Source organism: Marmota monax, unplaced genomic scaffold, assembly GCF_021218885.2.
Source record: "Marmota monax isolate L192 unplaced genomic scaffold, Marmota_monax_Labrador192_F-V1.1 WCK01_AAM20220418_F8-fsc00005, whole genome shotgun sequence".
Lineage (NCBI taxonomy): Eukaryota > Metazoa > Chordata > Mammalia > Rodentia > Sciuridae > Marmota > Marmota monax.
In genome coordinates, this window is record NW_026692254.1 from 22,171,966 (window position 1) to 22,184,445 (window position 12,480).

General features: G+C 42.9%; 1 long non-coding RNA gene across 1 annotated transcript; it reads left to right on the forward strand.

The window, feature by feature from the left end:
• The first annotated feature begins 2,504 nt into the window (after nucleotides 1-2,504).
• On the forward strand, nucleotides 2,505-5,875 carry LOC124088841 (uncharacterized). The gene is made up of 2 exons (XR_006850480.2): nucleotides 2,505-2,710; nucleotides 5,663-5,875. It is a non-coding gene; the product is annotated as an uncharacterized LOC124088841 (long non-coding RNA).
• Nucleotides 5,876-12,480: the final 6,605 nt, after the last annotated feature.

Below are 12,480 nucleotides of genomic sequence, written 5' to 3' on the forward strand. Positions count from 1 at the left end.
TTTTAGTAAACCACTGGTGACCCATCTCCCTTACAACCAAAATTCAAATTCTTGTGTTTTAATCAGTTTCAGCTGCTATAAAAATTATACCATCAACTGGTGGCTTAGATCACAAATCTTTAGCTTTTTCACTTCTAGAGGCTGGAAGTCCAAGATCAAGGTGCAGGCAGATCTGGTGTCAAGTGAGGACCCATTTCCTGCTTGGCAGATGGCTATCTCTTCATTATATCCTCACGTAGTATAGAGGAGAAAGCAAGGAGAGGTGGAGCAGGCTCTTGTGTCCCTTGTAATTTGAACACTAATCCCGTTCCCCAGTCACTCTCATAGCTCAATCTCCTGCCCAAAGACCCTGCCTCCTAACGTCATCACACTGGGGGTTAGAATTTTGACATATGGATTTAAGGGGGGATGCAAGCATTCCACCCACAACACCTTGTAGTCAGCTGCACTGTCGGCCAGTGAATGTCCCAACCCCACTCTACCTTTCCTCTGACTTTGTGTCCTGTTACTGTCCATTTTAACCACTGTGCTTCTCAAAATGACCTTGCTATTCCCTGCACTTGCCACAGGATCTTTTCCCCTTTTGTCTTCTCAGTTTCCAGCACCCTATTTTAAACATCTTAAATCCCTAGCTCCACCAATTCTTTCAGTCCTTTTCCATCCTCCCTGATTGAGCTTATCTCCACAGGCATAACCAACTTGTTAATTAGTGGTCTCCCCTCACAAGGACGTGAATTCCATGAAGGCAGGGGTTTTTGTTGTGTGCACATCTGTATTCCCAGGGCCCCAAACAGGGGAATGCTGACTGAATCAGGCCTTTTCCTCCACAGGGACTCACATCCTCCCCCAGGCTCATGGGACAGTTCCCAGACAGGTTTTGAAACTGCCAAGTTTTATTTTGGGCTGTTCTTGTTCCTCCTATGGTCTTTTCAACAGCTCCTCCCTTACCATGATGATCTCTTGGAACATGGTGTCATGGAATTTGATAAAACATCAATGAACTTGGCATCAGTGGGCTTTGATTTATTTTTATCAGAAATAACCTCAGGAAAACATGCTATCTTTTAGATTTGTTGTTATCGTATAACACATACTAGTGCTTTGGTATTTCTGCAGTTACCAGGACAGAAATGAGAAAAGAAGAGGTCATTGATTTAATCATGATTTACATAATACATTTTATGAGCCCACATAAATTATGCATTGTTGACCTTTAAATTAACTTAGGTTTAATGAGATGGTTTCATTATGTTTAAAGACATCATGTAATTATTTTCTTACATTCTTTATTATTTTCTAAGCTTATTTATGCTTTGTCCACTGTCAAGGCCCCTGCGTATTGCCTTATTATTGAATTTCTTTTTAGCCATTTTCTGGTTTGAGATTTGCAGAAGTCTCATCTTACTGAGGCATGGCATTACTAAATTGTTTAATTTCCCAGGATACACTACAGTGACTTTCACTTTAATGGAGACCTATTTCCAAAAGAGTTAAACTTGGTGATTTGGAATGAGACTCTTTTCAATTGTTTGCAACAGGAATCTCGATCATCCTAGGTACAAATAGAATGATGAATGTGGAGCAAGCTGAGGTCCAGCCTTGGGCTCTCTGGTGCTGGATCATGAAAATGCAGACTAATTTATGATTGGAAGGTTGAGTTTCATGAGACCCAGGTTCCCCAGAGGATCCTAGCAAGTCTGAAGGGAACAGGGAGATTGAATAGGCAGGACTCTGGCCATATCACATTCATTACATAAGCTCCTCTTTAAAAAAATTATTTAGATATTTAGGGCATTGCTAAGTTTTCTTGATAAAATAGTCATCTTGGTGCTTCAAAAACATCAGTTTAAAAGGTTTGGTACTAGGGGTGCTGGGGTTGTAGCTTAGTGGTAGAGTGCTTGCCTAGCAGGTGTGAGGCACTAGGTTCAATCTTCAGTATCACATTAAAAAAAAAATATGGTACTAAACCTTGCATGGTGGCACACGCCTATAATCCCAGAGACTTGGGAGGCTAACGTATGAGGATCTTAGTTCAAGGCAGGCTCAGGAACTTAATGAGATCCTATCTCAAAATAAAATCCCCAAGAGACCAAAACAACAACAACAACAAAATCCCCCAAGCCAAAATACAAACCAAAACCAAAACCAACAAACAAAAGCAAAAATAACCTCCCCCCCGTCAAGAAAACAAAAACAACAACAACAACAAATTTGGTACTAGAGTATGAGCATATGAAACACAACAACTGTAAACATTCATTTGTATCATTGGATTTTAGGTTTTGAGTAGTATTCTTCATATAAAATATATGAATTCCTAGGCTAGCCTCAAATTTCTGTTTAACCTATAGTGGGATTATAGATGGCACTTCATTGAAAGCAATCTCTGTTTTTGTCTAGTAAAGCATGCAGTATCTGTCATACTGAAAGCTGTTGAAGGTTTGACTTTCCTTCTTTAACCTCAGGAAGCACGATATTTTGATGGAGGAGCTGATTTCCCCATCAGAGTGACTAAGAGCCGTGAGAAAGAAGCATCCACAGGACCCCAGGATCCTTGGAACTGAGTGAAGAAGGAATTTGGTGGGACATATCCATAATGGGGGTCTCTGCCTCATGACATCTGGGCTTCAGCCAGGAAGTCTCAAAAGCTGAGGAAAACTTGATTGCTGGGGTCTGGAAACATCTGGAAGCATCATTACTTGCACGTTTGGTGGGTGATTCTGGGTGATGGCTGGGACGCTTTGTTGGTCATTCCATGTGGTCTCCTGATAGGCTTAGGCTTCCTGAAAGGCTGGCAGCTGGGTTCCACAAGTTAGGAAGTAGAAGCTGTCTCAAGACTTGGACACAGTCACAGTGTCATTTCTGCTGTTTTCTATTGGTTAAGGACTAAAAGAGCCCAGATTCAACATTGACCCACCTTATTTATTTATTTATTTGTTTTTTTAAAAAAGTTATACATGACAGCAGAATCAATTTTGATGTAATTATACATGGAGGAATATATCTTACTCTAGTTAGGCTCCCATTTTTTTATGGATGTACATTTTGGTGGGATTTACTGTGTTGTTTTCATATATGAACATGGTTGACCCATCTTTTATTTAGAGGCATGGTAAAGAATTTGGGGGTTCTGTTTTAAAACACCCACCATTTCCTAGATGACAGATGACCGTGTTGCTCAGCGATTAGGAGATTAGGGTGTAGATTTAAGATTACCTGGATTCATGTCTCACTTCCGTTCTTGCAGGCTGTGCAACCTTAGGCAAGTTTACATACTAGAAACTACTGCTCCTCACCAGTAGCCGTTTCTGTTCTCTGCTTCTTCCTGGGAATACTGATGGACTATTTCTCAACTCCTTGCATCTAGATGGGACCCAGAGACTGGTTTTAGATGGTGGGCTCTGAGCAGAAGTGCCACATGTCTCCTCTGGTGGAAGTGGGTAAAAACAATGGATTTTCTTACTCTTTCTTCCCTTACCTGTAGCTGGGAGCACCAGGCCAGGTGGCAGACACAGGTGTGGGAGGTGGCAGACTCACAATATGGAAAGAATCTGTTTCCTTGAATGCCATAGTAGGTTCTTTCTTTCATGCCACTGCCAACAAGAATATGAGGGAGAGGTCAATCTTTGCAATGCTAAGCCATGAAGTTTGGGGGCTGTTACAGCAGCTCCCCTGTTCTTCATTTTTTTTGGTACTGGGGGTTGAACCCAGGAGCGATTAACCACTGAGCCACATCCCCAGTCCCTTTAAAAAATATTTTTATTTAGAGACAGGGTCTCCTTGAGTTTTTAGTGCTTCACTAACTTGCTGAGGCTGGTTTTGAACTTGTGATCCTCCTGCCTCAGGCTCCCGAAATGCTGGGATTATAGGTATGTGCCACTGTGCCAGGCTCTCAACTATCCTATTCTAATACCTTATCTCAATCTCTCTGAAACTGTTTCCTTATCTGTAGAGTTATCAGCTAAAACTATCTTTGGGTGCTCTGCAAGGTAAGTGAAATAATTGGACACATGGTGCCTGGTGTATAGCCCGTGCCCCATGAATGTGAGCTGTTGGAATGAGATTATTGGTAAGCGAATGTGCATGCCAGCTAGACAAGGAGCAGCATTGTATAAGTGATAGCCCACTCCATTCTCCTCACCATCATCAGGGTGGCACCTGCCATGCGTTGAGCACCTACTTGGGACAGGCTCTCTCCTAGGGAGGCTTCCCTTGGTCCATTCACTTCCCTGAGGCAGGTGCTGCTAACCTTGATGAGGAGCTGGGGGCTGGAGCCCAGCACTGCTGTTGAGGCCATGGGAGGTCACACAGCCAGCAACACAGACATGCGAGAAAATTTTATGCGTTAGTTTTATCCAAGATAAAAATCTCTCTCCAGCCCCCAAGCCAGACCCTTTACTACAGGGATGACATCACATGCATTTCTGGAAATTTGACACTTCCCTAAGGAAGAAAAAATGAGGCCCCATCTGCTTTCCTTCTCCATGGGGAAGCACTCTTTTTTCCTGTTTTGAGATGTTCTCTACACCATGTTGTAAGGATCTACTTTATAAATTAATCCTGTGGCTTACAGCTTGGCCCCAGATGTGGAAGGCCAGGCTTCCTTCCCTATCCTGGGGTCCTGTGTTTCTCTCTTGTGTTTGGAGGCTGCAGAGGCTTCATGGAGTCAGCTAGTGGAAAAACTGAGAAGGATCCCAAGAACAGAGCTCAAGTCCCAATCCTGCAGTCTCCCTTTAGCTCAAGGCCTCCTGTGGGGACAGCAGAAAATTAAAAGTGCTCTCAAAGACATGATAGCCCGCGGAGGGATTAGAACTCCAAAGTGGCTTTTCCTCCTTTCCCTGTGGAACTTGCCAGAAGCACCATCCATTTCTTCATTTCTTTGGGGAGCAGAGGAAGATTTGTTTAGGATGTCACAGGAATTAGCAAGCTTTCAACTTCTGAGGTGTTTGTACTTAAATTGCAGATACATGTTAAGTATCCCTAAAATCTAGAATCCAAAATGCTTCAAAATCTGAAACATTCTGAGCATTCTGATATGACAAATGGAGAATTCCACACCTAACCACAAGTGAACGGTCTCAGTCAAAACACAGGTGTATGAAAAATATTGCATAAAACTACGTTAGGCTGTGTGTACAATGTGTATATGAAACATAAGTGAATTTTGCATTTAGACTTGGGTCCCATCCCCAAGATATCTCATTATGTATTTGCACGTGTTCCAAAAATAATAATAAATAATAATAAAAAAAAGAAATTTGAAACACTTCAGGTCCTGAGCATTTTGGATAAGGGATACTCACTCAGGCTCTTCTAGATTTACTAGATTAACCAGTTTTCCTAGATTAAACAATAGTTGGTTTCTCTTCACAATTACATTTTTTTGTTTCCTTCTTCTATCTTTTGAGATATCAGTTTAGATTTTAGCAATTAAACCCACCTCCCTTTGTCCAGTAGATCTGTATGTATTGATCTGGTTATTAGCACAGAGGGAATGTCTTTGGGTTGCCTTTGCTTTTATAGACATTTGTACTTGAAAACACTTGCAGTGTGTTTTCTAACTCACGACAACAGGGTTTCTATAAGCCAGAATTTACAATATGTTTTACTTCTACTGCCTGGCATTCATTTCTAAACACAAAAATTTACTTTTCTTTAACAGGTTGTTTCTTTCTCCAGGGCAATGTATAAGGCAGGATGGATAAAACCAACTCTCATACTGAAGATGATTTTTGAAATATCCATGAATATTTTCGGGAAACTAAACCTCGCTCACTCAGTGCTGGAACAATGAGTAAACTTTGTTTTCTCCTACAGGAGAAAATATTTTCTGCAACAAAACATTATGTTTAAAAAAATCTGTAATGTGATTAGAGACGAAAATATCCATTTTTCTTTGTGGTTGTTTAACAAACTGCCACGAGATGGCGCCAGAGAGCTGGCGAGGAGATGGCTTGACTCAGCTAAGAAAGACCCTTTAAAAGAGTGTCCTGGACATACCTCAATATTGTAAAAGCAATCTATGCTAAGCCTCAGGCTAGCATCATTCTGAATGGAGAAAAATTGAAGACATTCCCTCTAAAATCTGGAACAAGACAGGGATGCCCTCTCTCTCCACTTCTGTTCAACATAGTTCTCGAAACACTGGCCAGAGCAATTAGACAGACGAAAGAAATTAAAGGCATCAAAATAGGAAAAGAAGAACTTAAATTATCACTATTTGCAGATGACATGATTCTATACCTAGCAGACCCAAAAGGGTCTACAAAGAAACTATTAGAGCTAATAAATGAATTCAGCAAAGTGGCAGGATATAAAATCAACACGCATAAATCAAAGGCATTCCTGTATATCAGCGACAAATCCTCTGAAATGGAAATGAGGACAACCACTCCATTCACAATATCTTCAAAAAAAATAAAATACTTGGGAATCAACCTAACAAAAGAGGTGAAAGACTTATACAATGAAAACTACAGAACCCTAAAGAGAGAAATAGAAGAAGATCTTAGAAGATGGAAAAATATACCCTGTTCATGGATAGGCAGAACTAACATCATCAAAATGGCGATATTACCAAAAGTTCTCTACAGGTTTAATGCAATGCCAATCAAAATCCCAACGGCATTTCTTGTAGAAATAGAGAAAGCAATCATGAAATTCATATGGAAAAACAAAAGACCCAGAATAGCAAAAACAATGCTAAGCAGGAAGGGTGAATCAGGCGGTATAGCAATACCAGACTTCAAAGTATACTACAGAGCAATAGTAACAAAAACAGCATGGTACTGGTACCAAAACAGGCGGGTGGACCAATGGTACAGAATAGAGGACACAGAAACCAATCCACAAAACTACAACTACCTTATATTTGATAAAGGGGCTAAAAGCATGCAATGGAGGAAGGATAGCATCTTCAACAAATGGTGCTGGGAAAACTGGAAATCCATATGCAACAAAATGAAACTGAATCCCTTTCTCTCGCCATGCACAAAAGTGAATTCAAAATGGATCAAGGAGCTTGATATCAAATCAGAGACACGCCGTCTGATAGAAGAAAAAGTTGGCTACGATCTACATACTGTGGGGTCGGGCTCCAAATTCCTCAGTAGGACACCCATAGCACAAAAGTTAATAACTAGAATCAACAAATGGGACTTACTCAAACTAAAAAGTTTTTTCTCAGCAAAAGATACAATAAGAGAGGTAAATAGAGAGCCTACATCCTGGGAACAAATCTTTACTCCTCACACTTCAGATAGAGCCCTAATATCCAGAGTATACAAAGAACTCAAAAAATTAGACAATAAGAGAACAAACAACCCAATCAACAAATGGGCCAAGGACCTGAACAGACACTTCTCAGAGGAGGACATACAATCAATCAACAAGTACATGAAAAAATGCTCACCATCTCTAGCAGTCAGAGAAATGCAAATCAAAACCACCCTAAGATACCATCTCACTCCAGTTAGATTGGCAGCCATTATGAAGTCAAACAACAACAAGTGCTGGCGAGGATGTGGGGAAAAGGGTACACTTGTACATTGCTGGTGGGACTGCAAATTGGTGCAGCCAATTTGGAAAGCAGTATGGAGATTTCTTGGAAAGCTGGGAATGGAGCCACCATTTGACCCAGCTATTCCCCTTCTCGGTCTATTCCCTAAAGACCTAAAAAGAGCATGCTACAGGGACACTGCTACATCTATGTTCATAGCAGCACAATTCACAATAGCTAGACTGTGGAACCAACCTAGATGCCCTTCAATGGATGAATGGATAAAAAAAATGTGGCATTTATACACAATGGAGTATTACTCTGCATTAAAAAATGACAAAATCATAGAATTTACAGGGAAATGGATGGCATTAGAGCAGATTATGCTAAGTGAAGCTAGCCAATCCCTAAAAAACAAATGCCAAATGTCTTCTTTGATATAAGGAGAGTAACTAAGAACAGAGTAGGGTCGAAGAGCAGGAGAAGAAGATTAACATTAAACAGGGATGAGAGGTGGGAGGGAAAGGGAGAGAGAAGGGAAAATGCATGGGAATGGAAGGAGACCCTCAGAGTTATACAAAAGTACATACAAGAGGAAGTGAGGGGAAGGGGAAAAATAATATAAGGGGGACAAACGAATGTCAGTAGAGGGAGCAGAGAGAGAAGAGGGGAGGGGAGGGGAGGGGAGGGGAGGGGGGATAGTAGAGGATAGGAAAGGCAGCAGAATACAACAGACACTAGTATGGCAATATGTAAATCAATGGATGTGTAACTGATGTGATTCTGCAATCTGTATATGGGGTAAAAATGGGAGCTCATAACCCACTTGAATCAAATTGTGAAATATGATATATCAAGAACTATGTAATGTTTTGAACAGCCAACAATAAAAAATTTAAAAATAAATAAATAAATAAATAAAATTGCAAAAAAAAAAACAAAAAAAAAAAAAAAAAAAAAAATAAAAGAGTGTCCTGGGGGAACCGTGGAGGGTTCCTGAGAGAGGGTGTCCTTGGTGCTGCCAGGTAGGAGGAGCCAGCAGCCTCTCTCTGCTCATCCTTCCAGACTCAGCTGTTTCCACGAAAATGTTGCAGAAGCTTCCCACAAACTTTGCCTTCCAGGACCATATTGAATACACAGGAGGTGGCTTTGAGGTTGGCCTTGAGCAGTAGATGGAGGAGGAAGAAGAAAAGGGTAGAAAAGGAGCTGCTTTCTAAGACTGCTGCAGAAGGACTACCTGGCCAGCAGTACCTCTGAGGAATAGACCAAGCACGTGGTGAAGGAGTCTTTGCTTTCAGGTGGCCATGCCAAAGATGGGGAGGACAGGGGATGCCCAGAGGGAAGGTGGAGTGGAAGTAGAAGCTAAGCAATTGTTCTGGGAACTCTTATCATCCCCAGGAATCTACCTGGAGTTCACTTATCCTCTCTGGGCCCTAAGTTCTTCAACCAAAAAATGGAGAATTTGGTTTTTAAAAAACTGTGGTGGAGGAGCTGGGGATATAGCTCAGTTGATAGAGTGCTTGCCTTGCATGCACAAGGCCCTGAGTTCGATCCCCAGCACCCCCTCAAAAAAAATCATGGTGGAAATCAGACATTATTACCCTATGTACGTATATGATTATATGACTTGTGTAACTCTACTTCATGTATAAGCGGAAGAATGAGAAGTTATACTCCATTTATGTTCGATGTGTCAAAATGCATGCTACTGTCATGTACAACTAATTAGAATAAAAAAATTATGGTGGAGATACACACACACACACACATACACACCAATCAATCACAAACTCTACCAGTGCAACCATTTTTAGTGTACCGTTCAGTGGTTTTGAGCACACGTACAATGTGCAACTGTCTCCATCATCTATCTCAGAACTCTATCTTGCAAAGCAGAGATTTGTCCCTGTTAAACACCACTCCCGTTTTCCTCCCCCCCATCCCCTGGCAACCACTGTTCTATTTTCTGTCTCTATAAATTTGACTAGTCAACCTGACAACTTGCGGTCCCTCCTATGAGTGGAATCACACAGTATCAATCTGTTGTCCAGCTGTCACCACCATCTCCCTTTAGAGCTTAGACATCTCCCCAAACTGGAACCCATTAGGATCACTTAGGAACAGACAGATGGCGACACCTGGGTGGCACTGGAGCTCTGATCTGCTCAGCACACCTTCCTCTGCCAGAGGCTCCTCCCAGGCAGGCAGAGTCACTGACTCGGGAGTAGGAGCTGGCGGGCTTCACAGAGACAAGTGCTGTCAGTACAGGGAAGGATGCTTGGAGGAAATGGGACGCCTCAGACTTCGCGGCTTGTTTTCCCCCTTTGCAATTTGAACAGAGCAAGAAGTATTTTTGAACTAGAATTCAAGGAGTTTACCGAGGAGTCAGGAAGCTTCAGAGCAGAGAAAGCCCAGGGCTGGCCACCAGTCCCTTTTTCTTCCAAGGAGCCAGAAACCTTTTAGGATGATTGGGTTTTGGATTCGGGCCAGGTGGTTTCTGTTTACAGTGCAGGAACAATTGTAAAGGAAGAGATCCTATCTCCACTGGTCAATTAGAGAGCAGCAGAAACAGTCCTGCTCATTGAAGGCTTGAGCTGGCAGCCAGGCTCCTGGGGCAGGGAGCAGAGAGGAAAGGGGAGGGCTGGCCAGGAGGAATGGTAGAGCCAGGACCCAGCTGGGGAGCTTTGCAGGGACTGGGAACTGCCTGAGGTGGTGACGCTACAAAGAGATTCTTCCTGGGAGAAGAGAGTTGTAGCAGGAGGTCCCTAAGCAGTTTGGAGGGATTGAGGGGGCAGAGCCTGGGAGTTCCCTTCTGTGAGCAGCAACTATTTAGTGAATCTATGACTGAGACTTGTTCCTTAGCCTTAAAGGCCCAGTGGTGAAGCAGTCGGCCTAGACTCAAGGTGCGGAAGCGGGGACAGGGAAGGCTTGACAGGCAGGACCATCTGGAGGAGGTGATGTGTTGGATTCTGAGGGATGAGTAGAAGTTTTGCTAGATGAATTCTGAAGTAAGGGGCAGAGGTAGGGTGGAGGGAGGCTGGGTGGTCCAGGTCTGAGTCAGGAAATAGTATGTGCAAAGGTCCAAGGGTGAACAATGATGTAGGAGATTCTGAGACTCTCCAGATGTTTGCACCACTGGACCATACCGTTTCCTGTGATAGTTGTATGGGTATAAGTTGATGATGGAAACGGGGGCCAGGTGGCACTTGGTTGTATATCTAATATGTCTTGTTAAGGAGCTTGAGTCTTATCTTGAAGTCCATGGTGGATTCATTGAAGGGTCTGAGGCAAGGAGGGGGGGTGACATGATGTGGTGTGACTTTTCAGCATGGAGATTGGATAGCTGGGGAAGGACAAGAGGCAGATGCTGAGATCGTCTTCCTCCAGCCCAGGCTGGCTCAAGTATAGGGCAGAATGGAGGTCAGAGCTAAAATCATGGAGGGACGAAGGATAGGAGTGGAAAGTGCCCTTTTCCACTGCACAACTCTGGGGGCAGCCTCTTCATGGACCACATGAGATGCCCTAGGTTTGCACAGTACATGTCACATACATCCTGGGGCCTCTCAGAGTGAAAAGACTGAAGATCAAAAAGGATCCAGAGGATAAGTGATGGTGGTTTGATGAAAACCAAAGAGGACTTCCGGGTTTCTGAGTTGGGGGCGTGTGGATTAGGAGATATTTGTGCTCTTTACACAATACAGAAAGTGGGGCAGGTTTGGGAGGCCACAGACGAGAAACCAGGAAAGATGGTGGCCCTTATGTCTCCTACAGGGGCTGATCCAGGTTTCTCAGGAGAGATAGGGTTAGAGTTAGAAATGGTGGGTGGCTTTGGGATCAAGAACTAATAGCAAGAGCTCACATTGGGGCTGGGGTTGTGGCTCAGTGGTAGAGTGCTTACCTAGCATGTGTGAGGCACTGGGTTTGATTCTTAGCTCCACATATAAATAAATAAAATAAAGATCCATCAACAACTAATAATAATAAAGAAGAGCCTCACAGGATACTCTATGTTGTTTCCATGACCATCTCAAATAGAAAACACGAGGGCTGTAGCTAGCTATTAGGGGTCATACTCCTTCCAGAGCAAACATACGAAAACAAAGCCTAAAACAACTGAGTCACAGAAGTGAATTTGAACCAAATGCAGTCAACTCCACTTTGTACATAGCCAGGGGGCGTGAGGAGACTCCAAGATGAGCTATCCCACAAAATCTGGCGTTTGGTTTGGCAGCTTGGTAGGACCCCTGCCCTGCTCTGCCTGGAGAGGTACAGCTATCACTTCTGGTTCCATTTAGGGAGATGCTCAACCCCACCCCTCACACTTCCTCCAGAGTCAACCATCACTGTTCTGAGAGAACATCAAAGGCATCAATAAATGAGAGAGTGTGGATTTTGCTTGTTATAAATGTTGAAGATGAATTTCCTATGCTATTTTATGTGTATGGGTTTTAAAGTCTTCATCATGCAGGATTGCCCTTCCAGCACCTAGGAACTCCCTCTTCAGGTATTGATTGGGGCTGTGAACTAAAACAGGAAACCTCTGATGTCACATGATGACCTAACATCTGGAATGGACAGAGGCAATTCTCTCCCCCATCCCATCTCTCTTCACAGATGGCAGTTGGAGATATTGCTATTTCCTATGAGCATCTTAGTCCACAGAGAGATCCCCTGTGTGGGACTTGCATGAGGATCCCAAATGGGCAGGAGAGGCTGTGATCCCCAACAGTATCTAAAGACCCCCAGCAGTTAGGAAGAGCAGACAAATTAGCATATGGAGTTTGAAGGCTGAGGCAGGTTGAACATCCCTAATCCAAAAATTTAAAATATGAAGCTTTTTGAGCACTGACATGATTCCACAAGTGGAAAATCCCATACTTGACCTCAAGTGATGGGTCACAGTCAAAATGCGCCACACTGCAAAGATAAAATTCCCTTCACGGCTATGTGCGTAGAAGCTGCAGATGAAGCATAAATGAGTT